Below are 16,198 nucleotides of genomic sequence, written 5' to 3' on the forward strand. Positions count from 1 at the left end.
GAAGGAAGGAAGGAAGGAAGGAAGGAAGGAAGGAAGGAAGGAAGGAAATCAGATAAAATCAGCCAAAAAATCTAGACATTCTGGCCACCCATGTCATGGTTTTAATCCGTTTGTTGTAGACCAGCATCTGGCTAAAACTCCTGAATTTGGATTATTAACGAGGTAACCCTTAAGGGTCAACATAAATATCTATTCTCAGCATCCTTAGTTTCTGACCTGCATGCCAAAAAAAAAAAAAAAAGAAAAGAAAAAAGGCAGAAGGGAGCTAGGAAACTCTCAGTCCCCTTCCAAGCTTGCCTGGGCAAGCACAGGCCATTTTCCATATGCTTCTCCTGCAAATTAGCAGCAAAGACAGCAGCAAGATTCCATTTGCACACTGACAGGTAATAAAAATAATAATAAATGTCACAATTAGCACCATGAAATGAAGGCTTTCATATGCAAATTTAACACAAGAATGCAGTAGAGTGGGTGCAAAGGAGGTAATTATACATAAAATGATAGAAAGCCAGGTACAGAGTAGGAGCGATTTCTACTCCTGGGGTGGGGAGAGAGCAGAGAGGGAGAATTTCTCCCCACCCGCACCCCACGTGTCCTGCTCCAGTTTGGAAGTTTGAGGGAAAGAAAACAGGAAAGGGGGAGAGCCATTTCATAGCCAATTTTTCTAGACTGCTAGGGAAAAATGTAGCTCCTCTAACAAATATTTTCCCTAACTCTTAGTTACTGCCAGTCATCCTGAAGGGCAGGCCCAGCCAATAGGGATCAGTCAGAACAGGTCCTTGTGTTCTCTCAGTAAGGGACTAAGGTATATGTCCAACTGCTTGGGAAGAACTCCTCCAGTAAAGTCCATGCCCTGTAATCTCATCTAGATGATGGGTGTTGAGGGGAGGGAAGGCTCATCAAATGGATCGGGGACTCTCTGTTCACCACCATGACATTTAATTATTGAATCTCACCAAAAAAAGCTGATTAACTAACTCAGAGAAATACCAAGATGCTTAAATTATCTTGAAAATGCTATGAATTGGGGCAACTAGGTGATGAGAACCTGATTTCAAATCAGGACTCAGACACTATGTGACCTTGGGCAAGTCACTTGACCCTGGTTGCACACACACGTGCGCGCACACACACACACACACACACACGTGCGCGCGCGCACACACACACACACACAGAACCAAAAAACCCAACAACTATAAATTGCCCAAGGTGGGGGCACCTAATGGTATTTAACACCCTCTTACCCTAGAACAACCAGCCAGCTTGTTAAATTCTCTTGCCTTTTATTACATTAAATTGAGTGATATTCATAACACTACTGAAGATTGGATAAATCAAAGGTCTGAAAGATATTCCAAGCCCTCCTCCCCATGGAGATGACTTATTTTCTTGCCTCCATTTGCAATCGAGTAGGATGAGCATTAGACTTAGGGTCAGAAACATAATGGGTTTTATTTCTTATTCTGCCACCATTGAGCTGTATGACCTTAAGCAAGCCAATTCAATGTCTCTAGGCTCCATTTTTTCCTCTGTAAAATGAGAAGCCATGACTTTGTTAAGGTTCTTTTAGTTCTAAGACAATAAACTTTCTGTGTTTATTTCTCCTTTTTACCAACTTAATTTTCAGCTAACACAAAAATATAATGAAGATAGGTTCTAGATGTTCTGATGGAGTTATCTTTGAAGATAATCCCGTTCTGTGTATGTATTTGAAGTAGAACTGTTACATGGTATCCCATGGACATCAGATCATCTCTCTGGTTTTTGCAAATAGGTTTTGAAATGAGGTTAGCATGGGTATTCTTCAATCTCTGTACAGATCCAAAGATTAACCCTCTGAGACATTCCATTAAATTACCCACTTTTTTCTAGCTCAGAGACCTGACAATTCCCTGGTAGTTCTGTCAGCTTATTGTTCCAAGATTTCTGTTACTTGTTCTGCAGAAGACCCACAATACTTTCCCAGAGAAGCATACAATAAGAGGGCATTGCGGTAGATGTAAGCATAGGACATGCAAAGTCATCATTCTTTGTTGTACACTCATTAGTTGTCCATCAACAGGTGCCTTTGTACCCTCTTGAACTCCAAAGGCAAGCATCAATTCACCAAATCCTTATTGTACACTTCCATACAAGGTACAATGTGGGAAGACAGGTTTGGTAGAAGCTTTTGGAGCTTCAGCATTTAGAATCTTTATTGGGGGAAATTAGCATTCAGAGGAAGAAAAGTTAATGTTTCTCAATGAGACTGGATTGGGCTAGAAGCTGCAGAGAAATTTCAATGAATGATTATATAAGTACTATTTTATTACTTGCTGTTACATAGCAAGGTCAATAGGTATGTATGCTTTATTCGATGGTTTTGCATGAGGGACTGTATTAGCAACCACACTAGCAGACAGGTTGGGCTTATAGCACTGGTTCTTTGATCTACTTTTCTAAAGGAAAGACAACTTTAAAGGGGTTAATGATTTTACTTTAATTAACAGACCAATAAGTAGAAAGAAGTGAGTATCCAAGAAAGAACCAATAGACAGGTCTTCAACTGTCTAAACAGTATAATACAACCACCTACATACACCACCAGACTGGGAGAGACCCAACATCTGAGTAGTTGGTGGGAGCGGGGGCTTCTTAACAAATGTCTACTCAGAGCCCCATCCAGGGAATCAGAAGGTCCTTCTCATCAGCGAGTCTGCAAAGTAAAATACCAACTTCCCAGGATATATAGTTTTCAATTAATAGTCTTAGAACCAGAAGGCATCACAACTCACAGTGACTCAGTGCCTAATTAGCTCAGTATCAAAAGGGGTGAAAGCCTTCCTGAAAGCAAGGCTCCTCCTAAGCAAGCTTCTCCATAGACAAGTTCCTGCCTCAATGGCCACTATATGACTCAGGATATATCACAGCTGTAATTGAAATACATGTGTACCTTTAGACCTGGGAACACGGCTCCTATTCCAAGGGAAAAGGGGACACGTAAGTCACATAGGCCTATTAATGGACAGGGAAGATCTTTATATTCCATTAACATTACAGGAGCTTAATGTGATTGGGAGACTTCTTTTTTTTTTTTCCATGATAACAGCTAAAGAATGATTCTGCCTACCCCATGTGTCCATTTGGCTTTAGCGAATGCACTTTTTTAAGGTACTGATCTATAAAACACATTTTAGCAAGGTATATTACACAGGCACAGTCAGACCTTAGCCTAACCAGTACTAAGAAAACATCTTGGCTCTTGTAAAATAAAACCTAAAACAGTTAAGCAATAAAGTCTCATTAGCTGGTAGGTTTAGCGTTCTGATAATGACTCTAAAGTTCTCCTCTCTGGCTATAAAACCTTGGGACAAGCGAGGTTCTCTCTAGCCCTCGGTCTCTTTTTTGCAAAATGTGTAGGGATGGGTGGGGAAAGGGAATAATACCACTGCTATCTCACAAGAATATTTAATAAATGATTATAATGCTGCTGGAGAGTACAAAAACATAGTTTCACCAAATTAATATATGAGATTCAATTGAGACGTATATATTACAAGAATCATTCTTTTTTTCACCCATTCAACAATTAGATAATGGGTATTAGATACATAAAAGAGGCAGTGAGGCTAGTGAATAGAAATCTGCCCTGGGAGCTAAGACTGGGTTGAAATTCTGCCTCCGCCATAAAATGATGGCTACCCTGAGCAAACCACTGAATTTCTCCATGTGCTATCAAACTTTTTAAGAGTCTAAGTTAAGAGTCTGTGTACTGGCCTGTGTTAGCAGAGGGGGTTTCCTCACCTGGTAGTTCCCTGTGCAAATGAAATAGCAAATCAAGTCCCTGTATCTGTGTCTACTATGTGCAAGGCATTATACTAAAATTTGTGGGGTCTATGAAGATGGCTCATTCTCTCAAGAGATTACAATAACCTCATAGAGGTAAAAGGATATGTACAGGGATAATTAGTAAGGTACAATGGAAACAACATTGATTTTGCAGTCAAAAGTGCTGGGTTCAGACTTTGGTACTGTCATTGATTTTCTGTGAAAACTTGGGTAAGTCATTTCTCCTATGAACCTTCATTCCTCATTTGCTAAACAAGGGCTTTTGGTAGACATTCTCTAATGTCTATTCCAATTCGGGGGTGGGAGTGGATCATGAGTCTGTTGGCAAGTGTCATGAGAGTGGTACAAAATATAAAGGGGCTTCAGAAAAGGAAAGAATCACTTTCAATTGGAGTGGACATGGAATATTTCATTGAGGTGATGATGATGATGGCATTTGTGTTGGGTTTTGAAAAATAGGTCGAATTTTTGATAGAGATTGGGGAAACTAATGAAAGGAAAGTCATTCCAAGAGGAGGAAACAGCATTAGCAAATACTTTTAAAAACAAATCTTTGCCTCTCACAAACACACATCATGTTCTATGCACTGGAACGTCAGGTACAAATTATGCTTAGATAGAGAAATTAGAAGTATTAATTTGGGGTTTGAGCTATATTAGGCCATGTTATAATAAATAGAATACTGAACTTGAAATCTGAATGATCTGAATTTGAATACTGCATCAGATCCTAACTGTGTAACCCTGGTCACAGTACTTAACATCTCTGAGCTTTAGTTTCCTTACCAATATTTATTTGTAGATGTCCAGACTCATTTAGTTGATCTGGAAACCACATCCCTTCTCTGATTTATTGCTTCCCTTTTGGTTTATCTGCTTATGGTGAAAGTCTTTAACTGAGTTTTCTTTCTCCTGAGATCTTTGGTCATTTTAATTTTTTCCTCTAATATTCTCATATTACTTGTTTTCTACCTCCTTCCCCTTGGATAGTGGTTTGTGTAAAGGCTGGGCTGCAAAGCTGTGTCATCCTCCTCCCACAATGAATAATTCAATTTTCACTGGTCTTGATTTCTACTCCAAGTGACTTCTGGTAGGACAGAGTTGAAGACAGCTAGATGCTAGTCCATTTTTCTAAAAGTGTAGTGGAACTCCACACACATGTTGGCAACCTGTTCCAATTCCCTCTGGTTCTCTAATTCGGTTCTGTTGCAGTATTGCACAGACCTCTGGTACACTACTGTCACAGCCATAGAAAACTTTTGCCTTTTTCTTTTCTATTGTACAAGAAAGAAAGGTGTGTTGGGGGGAATGGCATGGGGGAGTGTAGAGTTAAGTTCTGGTGCAAGTCTGAGGGACATCTTATCCAGCCCTGCCAGAGTGTGGTGGCTGGTCTGGGAGGGAGTGTTGAGTGAATGAATTAGGGATTAGTCTTCTCTATTTGTTAATTCATTGGCTTGTGACCTAATTAGAATTCTTCTAGTCTAGACCATGGAGACAACTATAATTGTTTTCTCCCTTGCTCATTGTCCTTACTTTGGAGAAGTTTTCGAGGTCAGGAAGACTGGAGAAAGTGTCTGGGGTCTAGACCTCCCTCTTGTTAGTCACATCTCCTTATTTGTAAAATAGGGATAATAATAGCACCTACCTCCGAGTTGCCATGAGGAGAAAGTAAAATAAAAGATGTAAAATTCTCTGCAAGTGTTTCTATACATTCTAATTGTGAGCTATTATTATTCCGCCTCCCCCTTCCTCCATGTCGTCTGTATATTGGGATTACATCAGATACAGGGAATCTTAAGTGTCAGAAGTGGACAGATCATTAAGTGGACAGCAGAACATTTATCTGAGCAGGAATCCTTTCTACAATGTCTCTATGATCATCTAACCTCCATTTGAACATTTCTATTGATAAAGCAGTCCATTCCAGATATGGGTAGCTCTAACAGGCTGGAAATATTTCATTGCATTGAATTCAATTACGTTCAATCCTTTAATTTTTGCCCACTTTCTTTTCTGCTCATTACTTAATGAGCCCACTTAATTTCTGCTCATTAGGGCCAGGCAGAACAAACCTATCCCCTTGCTAAATGTTAGCCCTAAGCAATCATTGGTTGTTGTGAGAAACACCCAAATAATCATCAAATGTATTGCTGATCTAGATTATAATTGGTTATTAAGAATGAATTTTTGTTATCCTAATAAACAAGTGCTATTTCTTTTCCCACAAATCCCCAAACCTATTTTTTTTCTATTTATAATCTGTCATCAAACATCACTAAGATTCACAAAATCATTCCCTCTTTGACAATGACTGCATTTCAAACATTGGAGACATTCTTTTCTACCTACATAATAATAGTGTCTAATAGAAATATTTATTTAATACTGTCTCATGCTATTGAGGAGATATAAGCCTTGCTTCTAAGTCTGTCTGGTTGAACAAAAGAAACAAGATGAGAAACAGCAGGAAAGGGTAGAAGAATAACTGGGACTGGTGCGGAACAGGAGGAGATGATTTTAGTTTCCTTAATTCCTTCACATAAGATATAATTTAATCTTGGCTCTGATATTCAAAATATGTAAACTGAGCTCTGATTCTAAACCAAGAAGGAGGGCCAATAACACAGAGAACATTCTGTAAAACCTTAGCCTCTGACCAGTTGACTTGCTTTCTAAATATAAGAAACAAGATGTGCTTTATAAAAATAGGAAGAAAAAATGATAAATCATATTAGTTGGTATCTTTCTTAATTCTAAGCCTACCCTTCCTTTGCTCACTGATTTCCCAGGAAGCTTTCAGTGAAGATATCTCTTCAGTGAACAATTCATAGTCTCTTGTGGCAGTTAAAGGGAAGCAGCAAGAAAAAAGATGAAGAGTTCACTAGATCTAAAGCCACAACTTTATTGGGCAACCAGAAAGCTTTACCCAATGATGCCAATACGTAGAGGGTAAGAATCACTTCCTTCCCCCAGTAGGGCTGACTTTCTGGCCCCACAGCTCTCGATCTTATGCCATGTGGAGACACCACAAAGTATTGCACTCATTTCCCAGTCTACCTTTATCCCTCCATTATCCCCCTCCACACCTGCCACCATCAACTCTGCATGTTCCCAGGAGTGACAGGTAGTTTACTATGGTGTAGAGGCCAGGGTCAAACTCTTTTGGGAAGAAAAAGTCTCAGTGAGACTACACCAAACTGGGATAGACTGTCTTCAGTGCCAGCAACTTCATATTTTTATTTGCCCCAGGTGACAAAATTCCTAGGTGTAGCATGATAAGATTAGTTTATGAGTATGTCAACATCATCTAGAACAGGACTTCTTGGTCTTTGTCCACTTGCAACCCCTTCAGCACTTCTTAAATTGTGGGTCACAACCCACAGTCTAGAACACCAAAGAGGATATGTACAGTAGAGAGAAGACAGGTCAGACAGTATAGTTGCTGGTGCTAATAGCCAGTTTTTTTTTTAAAGAGGAACTCCCATTAGATATTGGTAGCGGATTTTTGTTATTGAGAAACACACTAAGTCTTCCTTACTGTTTCTCCATTTTAACATTGTCAAATTAAGCATCAAGTTATTTTTACCAGATGTTGGAGGGTTCAGCTGGAATAGGTGCTATGGGGAGCCCTTCCTGCCAATATCAGTGCCCTTTCCATTCACCCTGTAGCTGGACCGTTCTTTCTTGCTTTCTCTCAAGTCAAGTCAGCAATTAAGCTTTTCCAGTTAGAATATGAACATTTTGAGAGCAAAAACTGTCTCATTTTTTTCTACTTATAGAGTGCTTAGAAAATGCTTTTTCATTCATTCGTTACACTTGTTTATTCATGCCACCATTTTGGAACAGTCTTAGAAAAGACATGAGTAAAAGTCTCTTGACATCTATAAAGTGAGGTGGTTGAACTTGATAAAACCAGAACTTTCAACAAATTCACCTGAGTATGCTATTAGGTAAACTTGAGGGAAGAGAGGGAAGGATCTGAAACTGACCATGACACATTGCCTGTCATTGTCCCTCAAAGTTCATTTAGATTTAAAGTATCAGATCTACTACTCCATGATTCTAAGAAAAAATTATCAGGAAGACCTATGAAATAAAAGAGATGAATTTCCTTTGTCTGAGGTCAGTGGTTATTCAAAGAATGTGGAACTAGAGGAGGGAAATGCACCTCAGAGACAGATAATTGGGTGAGAAATGGAAATAGGTCATTTTATTGAATTTTTCTGAAGTTGGTGAAATTCACACTCAAGAAGAAAACCTCTGGAGGCTCCCGTTCCATAAGAAACCTTAAAAGAAACCAGAACTTTCAACACTAGAACTTTCAACAAATTCACCTGAGCAATGGTATGCTATTAGGTAAACTTGAGAGAAGAGTAGGAAGGATCTGAAATTGACCATAAAACATTGCCTGTCACTGTCCCTCAAAACTCATTTAGAAAACAAAGTTATTAAAAGATATAAAACAAGGATTGCCAAAATGAGCAAAGAAACAGTTGTGAAGCTGCCTTTTTAAAGTCTTACTATTGAGTAGGACTAGAAAAGACTGAGTTACTAGAAAACATCCATTTAATAGGAGGATAATGTTCCATATCTTTCATAGCTGTAGTTACTGATTGATTCAAGTATCTACAGAGTTGTCAATGAGTGTGTATATTCATTCCAAATTAAACCATGGAAGACTCATGGAAAAACAGATTCACTGAGTAAATGAAAGTACTTTTTTTGTTAAAAGTGTTTATTATCAGGGGAGCACCATTTGAGCCAGGCCTGATTCAGGCTAGTCCAATGGTCCAGACTCAGGATTGGAATGGAATAAGGCATCTGTGGAGTATATAACCTGAAACAAAAAAGTTTATTCAGCTATACTAATGATAGGTTACTATATCAATAGAATCTTGGTTCATTGGAGTATGTCTCCCCTCTCCTCTGCTTTTGCAATAATGGTGCACCTGGTCACAAAGGATCATTGACTTATATGGCAGTGGGAAGTCCTTCAAACCTTAGGAGCTCCAAATACTTATTATGCCTTAGGAGACCAGGAAGCTATACCAACAGTTTGAACTTCAATTCCAGGGGCCAATTGAATTTCAATGATGATTTCATTGCCTTTTAAAAGAAAAAAAACCTAATCTATGTGGCAGCAAACTTCCAGTCTTTTTACAGGTGCTATATGCCATTCTGCAGTGACAAGGTTCTACAGGTCTTCTAAAAAATATTCTCTTACATAAATGACCTTAAGCCATAAATCACTAGTTCTAGACCACCACGACCTTGGGAATATAGATTGTGTATCATATATAAACACATAATAAATAATATGGATTATCTGTAATAAAATTTATGAAGGTAATATTCTAGGAGGAGACATCAAGAAAAGACTGAATGAATCCCTGAGGGAACCAAGATCTTCAGGTTTTATCTCTTGTATTTCTAGATCTTAAGAATTTGGTTCATGATGGGAGGGGAGAAGGAGGGTGGTCATGTGGAGGGTTAATTCACAGCAGATTTTCCAATGAAACTGGTAACTGTGCATAAGAACAGTGCTAGGAATATCACAGTCATAGTGTGGATGATGACACTCTCAGGACAGTCATCATTCTTCATCATGGGTCAAGGTCATCTCTAGCAAGATGGTTTACTAAGACATCATAATCCTTTTCCATTTAACCTCTCTTAAGGCAGCTCAATTCTGAATTGCCAGGATTAGCTGTCTCTTAAATCCATAGCTAGCTCTCGGCCGGCTTCTTATGCTACTTGAAGCTGCTTCCAATCTTGAATTACTGTCTCTCTGCACAGATCTATGCTCTTTAAAGGGTACCTTCAGATTTCTCAAACTGACTCTCTAAATTGCTGGACAGAGTGACTCCTGGGCAAGTAGCTCTCCTGCCATATACCATGGCCAATAAGGGTAGGGAGAAAACCTTTTGTTCCCCTCCATGCAAGAGTCTTCTTTGGACAGTGTCTGGCCTGAGCTCACCCAATTTGGCAATCTCTCTCTAATGCTCAGTCACTTAAAGCCTGGTTTCGCCCGCCCAATCTTATCGCTCCTTCTGATTCACTTGTAAGACCATTTCCACACTTGCCGAAGGGACTGTTTGGTGTCATGAACCTTACTGACACATGAATGCTCGCTTATTTTGGTTATCTACTCTTTATTTTCTGTGACTGCAGCACCTATGGAAATGTAGAGGGTTAAACCCCAACCTTATAGGGACAAGGAGAAAACCCTCTTCGTAAAAGCAGTATGACACTATTGATTTGGGGGAAAACCAATGTTGAAAGTTATGTTGATTCAGTATCCCATTACTCCTAACCCTGCTCATCAATTACTATTGGGGGGCGGGCCGGGGGCTCTGATGGGAAGGGAGGCACCAAGGCTGCAGTCTTTTATATTGTCTCCTCTTTGTCACATACCCCTACTTGCAAATTGTCATGTTCTTGCTACTTTCAAGAAGAATTGAGATGCAAGGACCCAACCTCTTTTGCTAAGGTGGATCCATCCCTATCACCTGAAAGCTGTCCTCACCTTGAAGCCATTGCTGATTTTCATTGATCAGCCTGTCAGCATGTTGCTACTTTGATGTGCTTATAATAAACTCTTTTAGATTTCTTTGTCTTGAGTTTTGCCTCATTAATCAGAGTGAAAACCCAAGTGAAGAATTTTCCTTTCAACACCATGATAACTCCTGGTTTTTCATTTAACGAATTCATCCAGTGACTTAAAGCTTCCTTAGATACTTAACCATTTCTCTGTGTAAAAGATATACATAGAAGATGTGTACATATTGGGCTCAGAGAGGAGAGCAAGTGAAGCATTTAACAGTAGTAAACTATTTTGTAGGGAGAAAGATAGAAAATTATGGGGAAAATGTGATAGGTATAGGGACTGTGATTTCCTTGGTCAGGGGAACTCCTGGACTGAGGAAACTCATTCTAAGAAGTCTGGCATCTTCTCTTCAACTCATAGTCTAAGAGAACCAAAAAGTTCACTGAGAGGTTAAGTGACTTATCCAGAGTCACAGAGCCAGTGTTTATTAGAAATAGGACTTGAACTTTGATGCCAGCTTTTTATACACTATGGTATACTCTCTCTTAAATGAGCTTCTGAGGTGATTTATTCCTCTTTCTGTACATGGTTATTCAGAGAGTTAACTATGGTTATTCAGAGAATTAACTATGAGTATCTCAAGTTGGTATTTCATTTGAAGGAGCCCTCTCTATCCGAGAAAAGGAAAGCATTAGGAAGTACCCCTGTTCCTAAAATGTCAAAGTCAAAAGTCGTACATGGAACAATTATAATGCAGGAGGTCCCCCTTGGAGTGTAACATTAGCAACAAAATCCCAGAAAATGGATTGGAAATCCCATACCAGTAGGTACGGGTCTAGCTAGCTTGCACTGAGGATTGTTTTTGGTTGCTTCTCTATGACAAGCAAGAACTGTGTCACACGGACAATATCCAGACCAACTTGAAATTGGTCTGCTAATACAGGCTCTTGACTTCAGAAGGGGAAACATATCAGTCCTATGAAACAAGCTTCAAAAGTGACAGCTGTAACTGGATACTGAACAGATTAGGAATTTAAGAAAATATTAATAAGAAACTTCTTTCTATACATAGGTCCATAGATTTTAAAAAGAAGCTAGAAGACAAAGCAAACCAGCCCTCCGCTCTGATATTTTCCCATATTGGTTCTTTAGCCTTAAAACAATATATATATATATATATATATATATATCCATCCATGTATGTATATATATATGCATATACATATATATGTGTATGTGTGTATGTACACATAAATACATTCATATGTTATAGGAAAACAGGCACACAAGTGCTATGCTATGAATTGATACAAGCATTCTAGAAAATAATTTGGAACTCTACCCAAACTGTCCTTAAACTATGGGTACCCTTTATTCTACTGATACCACCTCTATGTACATGCACCAAAGTGGTCAAAGACATGGTGAATAAACCCATATGTTAAAAAAAAATTATTGGAGTACTTTTTGTTTTAACAAAGATCTGGAAGCAAAGTAAGTGCCCATCAACTAGAAATGATTGAGTAAGTTGTGGAATTTGACTATTATTGCACTTAAGAAATGACAAAATGATTGATTCAGAAAAACATGGAATGTAGGAGTTTGTCCTTGATATCCCAAGACCTAATCACAAAAAAGCATAGATAATGAGGAGGTGAGTCAACTGTAACAGTGTGAGTTGCTGATGATCCCTTTACAAGGTATGAACAAGTCCCTTGAGTCAAGTGGAAAGGAGATAACTGAATAGGATGAACAATGATAGACTGCGTCCATTGGGAGACCTTTAAAACTCAGACTGGGCAAAGCTAGATGAGGAACCTAATTCCTGACTACAGGTACAGACGTATGGAACTGCAATAGGGGAGGGAAAGAGAAACTGGCTGGAACTTGAAGACCAAAAGCATGGGCAGAGGCAGCTGCTATAAAGAAAGGAGCCATGACTCCATTTTGAAATTCAAGCACAAAGAGTGACCAGATAGGTGCGATGCTGCTGAAACCACCTCTACCCACTCTACCTGGAATATACCCCAAAGTGGTCATTCTTTATCTCCTTTCTCCTTTGGGCATCTCTCGTGGAAATCTGAAGCCTGGCCCTATGCGTATGGGGGTGGCCTACTTTTCTTTGCTTAGATTTTATTTTTTCTTTAGTATTAGTCACAGGGCTTTGCTACTCTGGGTTACTGTGTATGTGTGTGTGTGTGTGTGTGTGTGTGTGTGTGTGTGTGTGTGCGTGTGTGTGTGTGTGTATCTGAGGGAGGAGCATCCAGAGAGATAGACAGAGAGACAAAGGGAGATAGATACAGATACACAGAGGAAGAGAGACAGAGACAGAGACAGAGACAAAGAGACAGAGACCAAGAGACCTAAGACTGAAATGTTTTGCCAAAGCTTTGTCTCTGGCTGGGTACTTGGAGCTACAAAAAAAAAAATAAAGATCTTATATGATCTTTAAAAGGTTCTTGGTGATCCTTTAATGCAACTTCCCAAAGCAAAGGAGTGTTTGACACACAGAAATTCATCTAGTAAAACAGTCAATAGCAGCAGGAGGAGGGGCAAACAATAGTGGTTGAACAACCCAGATCCCCCGATCACCAAACCTATACACCATTGCCATGTTGGGAAGACTTGTAGGATCTGATGCAGAGTGAAATGATCAGAAATAGGAGGATAAAATTATACACTAATCAAAATAATGAAAAGGAAAACGATTTTGACAGACTTCAGAACTTAGTTCAGTGATACTTCAGAACAGTAACCAGTCATGACTTCCACAGACTGCTAATGAAGATTACTTTCCACCTGTTGAAGTGAAGTGCAGTGACAGACCAGAGATAGAATGAAACATATATTTTCAGTCATGGCCAATGTTTTGCTTTGGTGTAATTGAATATACTTATTTGTTATGAGGAATGGCTTCCACGGGGAGGGCAAGGGAAAGTTAGTGGATAGTTATAGTGTTAAAAAAGAAAAGAGAGAAGAAAGGAGCATACTATACATATTCTGTGATTAAAAATACACAGAATTGGGGCAGCTAGGTGGTGCAGTGAATAGAGAACCAGCCCTGGAGTTAGGAGGACCTGACTTCAAATCTGGCCTCAGAAACTTAACACAAAAACTAGTCTTGTGACCTTGGGCAAGTCACTTAACCCCCCATTGCCCTCCAAAAAAGCAAAAATAAAAACAAAATACACAGAATAGAACAAAAGATTTATTACTGTGTTGAACAAATGAATGAAAGAATATTATTTAAATTCTCACTATACACTGATCTCTATGCATATGGTTTCAGATCTATTTGTCCAGCTAACATGCCTCCTGACCTCCAGTCTCATATATCCAATTAGATAATTGTACACATTGCTCTTGTTATCCCATAGATATCTCCTGATCAATATGTCCAAAACTGAACTAATTATGTGTATGAATCTTTAATGTTTATCATTTTTTGGTGGATTAGATGAATAGCCATCCCACAGAAGATCTACAATGAATAATGAGTACTGTTTTTTTTTCTTCCACATGGAGTACCTTTCCACTTCCTTTGAGAGAGCTCCTAATCATGAGCCAAACCTAAGCTGTAAGCCATTAAGAGCCTTCCCAGAGGTTGTATCCTACTTATTCTGTATCTAGTTTATATGTACCTAGTTATTTTTTTGTTATTGTTCATCCTTCCTTCTCAAAGAGGACCAATGACATCAGGAGGGTGATATCTTGACTTGCAAGTAAATTGGATTTAAGTAAGATGAGGCTGTGCAAGGTTATCAGCCTCCCTCTCTCCTCCAGAGTCATTTGGAGTTCAGGGGCAAGACATATAGGTCAGGATGGTCAACAATGGCCCTGGATGCAGTGGGAGACCCTGGATTTTTAAAATTATTTTTATATTCTCCCCCATTCGAAAGTAAGCTCCTTGAAGGCAGGGACTGTTTTTGCTTTTCCTTGTAGCAGATATATCAGTGCCTGGCCCATAGTAAGTGCTTGTTGGTTGATCAATGATAGCTTTCCTCTGGAATTCAAGGGTAGGAGTCTAAATATTCAGAAATAATGAGAAAGCGTTCCCTCAGGATTGAACCTGGTCGCTGTGTGACCACAGGGCTTGGGTGCCCTCAGTGGGAGAGGCATTTCCCCCTCTCGCCTTGACCCCCCAACTCCCTACTGAACCAACTGTGGTCTAATAATCATTAACTGCTTACCACAGTGCCTGACACATAGCAAGTACTATATAAATGCTAGCTTTCATCATCATCGCCCATCTATATCATGTCCAGTCCTTCCACCCTCACTCTCCTGGGGGGGGGGGGGGAGATGGAAAAATGGATTAATCTTGTATCTGACCAAGGATCCTTGTTTCAATATTGCCAGTAAGTGGTGAATCAGTCTCCCCTTAAACATCTGTCCATTCCACTTCTGTGTAGCTCTAATTGTTAGGAAGTTGTAATCCTCATTTGACATGATCTCTAGGTCTTTTATCCATTTGCTCACCCTCCAGCTTATCAATGTCCTTCCTAAAACATGGAGCTCAAAATTGAACACAATACTGAAAATGTGGTATGTTTAAGACACTGAGGACAGAAACCCAATCACCTCCCTTATTCTGGGCACAATGCCTCTCTCTTAATATAGCTGAAGGTTGCATTAATGTTTTTGGCTTCCAAACATTCTGGCGTGATCAGTCTGACTGGAGCCAGGAGAATTGAACTGTAATTAAATGCCTTGGGGTTAAATTAAAAATCTTTAATATGCTAATATGTACATGGGGAGGTGAGCTATGTGCAAGCCATGAGGGTGTAGGGATCCCTGAAGTGGGAATGGAAACCTCAAACATGGTTATGATAGATGATGTCTGAGGAAAAAGACGTACAGAGAAGGAGGCTTCTGGTCAAGGATCTCTGAGAATTTATTTTGGAGAAAATTTTTCAGAGGCTTAGTAAGATAAAATATCTAGGACCCACCAATGAACATGGAAGGTTCTACTCAAAAGGCTGGAATAAGAGACTGAATGCCAATGCTGCTGCTGCTGCTACTACTGCTATTACTGCTACTATTACTATTACCAACTAATAATAATGATTAGAAGTTTGCAAAGCAATTACTATTGGTATTATCTCACTTGACCCTCACAATTACCCTGTAAGGTAGATGCCATTGGTATCCCTATTTTACAGATCAGTCAGTTAAGTCAACAAGCATTTATTAATCATTCACTGTGTGCTAGGCACTATCTTAAGTACTGAGGGTACAAACAGAAAGAAAAACAGCACTTGCCCTCAAAGAGCTTACATTTTATTGTGGGAAGACATACAAAAGGAAGCTAGAAAAAGTGTGGGGAGGGTTGGAGAGGGGGATGAAAGTATCTGATTCAGGGTAATTATACCAAAAGGTCTGGAAAGAGAGTTAGGAGTGTAGCCTGAAGAGGAATGACGACACGCATGACCTTGATATCACCCTAAAAATGGAGGTTCACGGAGGAACCAGTTAATTAGAAGGACAGTCCACAAGGGATAGAGTACACATCCAATATGTCAAGATGAGGGCTAGAACGAGCTTACAGAGTGAAGAAATTTAGTCCACAAGGGATAGAGTACACATCCAATATGTCAAGATGAGGGCTAGAATGAGCTTACAGAGTGAAGAAATTTTCTGGAGATTGTAAACAATGTCTGGGTGAAGATTCCATTCCTGAAAAGGAACAAAGATGATGATGAACTGAGGCTGAGGGGTTAAGGGACTCTCCCAGGGTCTCTCTCTCTCTCTCTCTCTCTCTCTCTCTCTCTCTCTCTCTCTCTCTCTCTCTCTCTCTCTCTCTCTCTCTCTCTCTCTCTC

The sequence above is a fragment of the Petaurus breviceps genome, unplaced genomic scaffold (assembly GCF_028583685.1).
Source record: "Petaurus breviceps papuanus isolate PSGF00001 unplaced genomic scaffold, PetGlider_PUasm1.0 154, whole genome shotgun sequence".
NCBI classification, from domain to species: domain Eukaryota; kingdom Metazoa; phylum Chordata; class Mammalia; order Diprotodontia; family Petauridae; genus Petaurus; species Petaurus breviceps.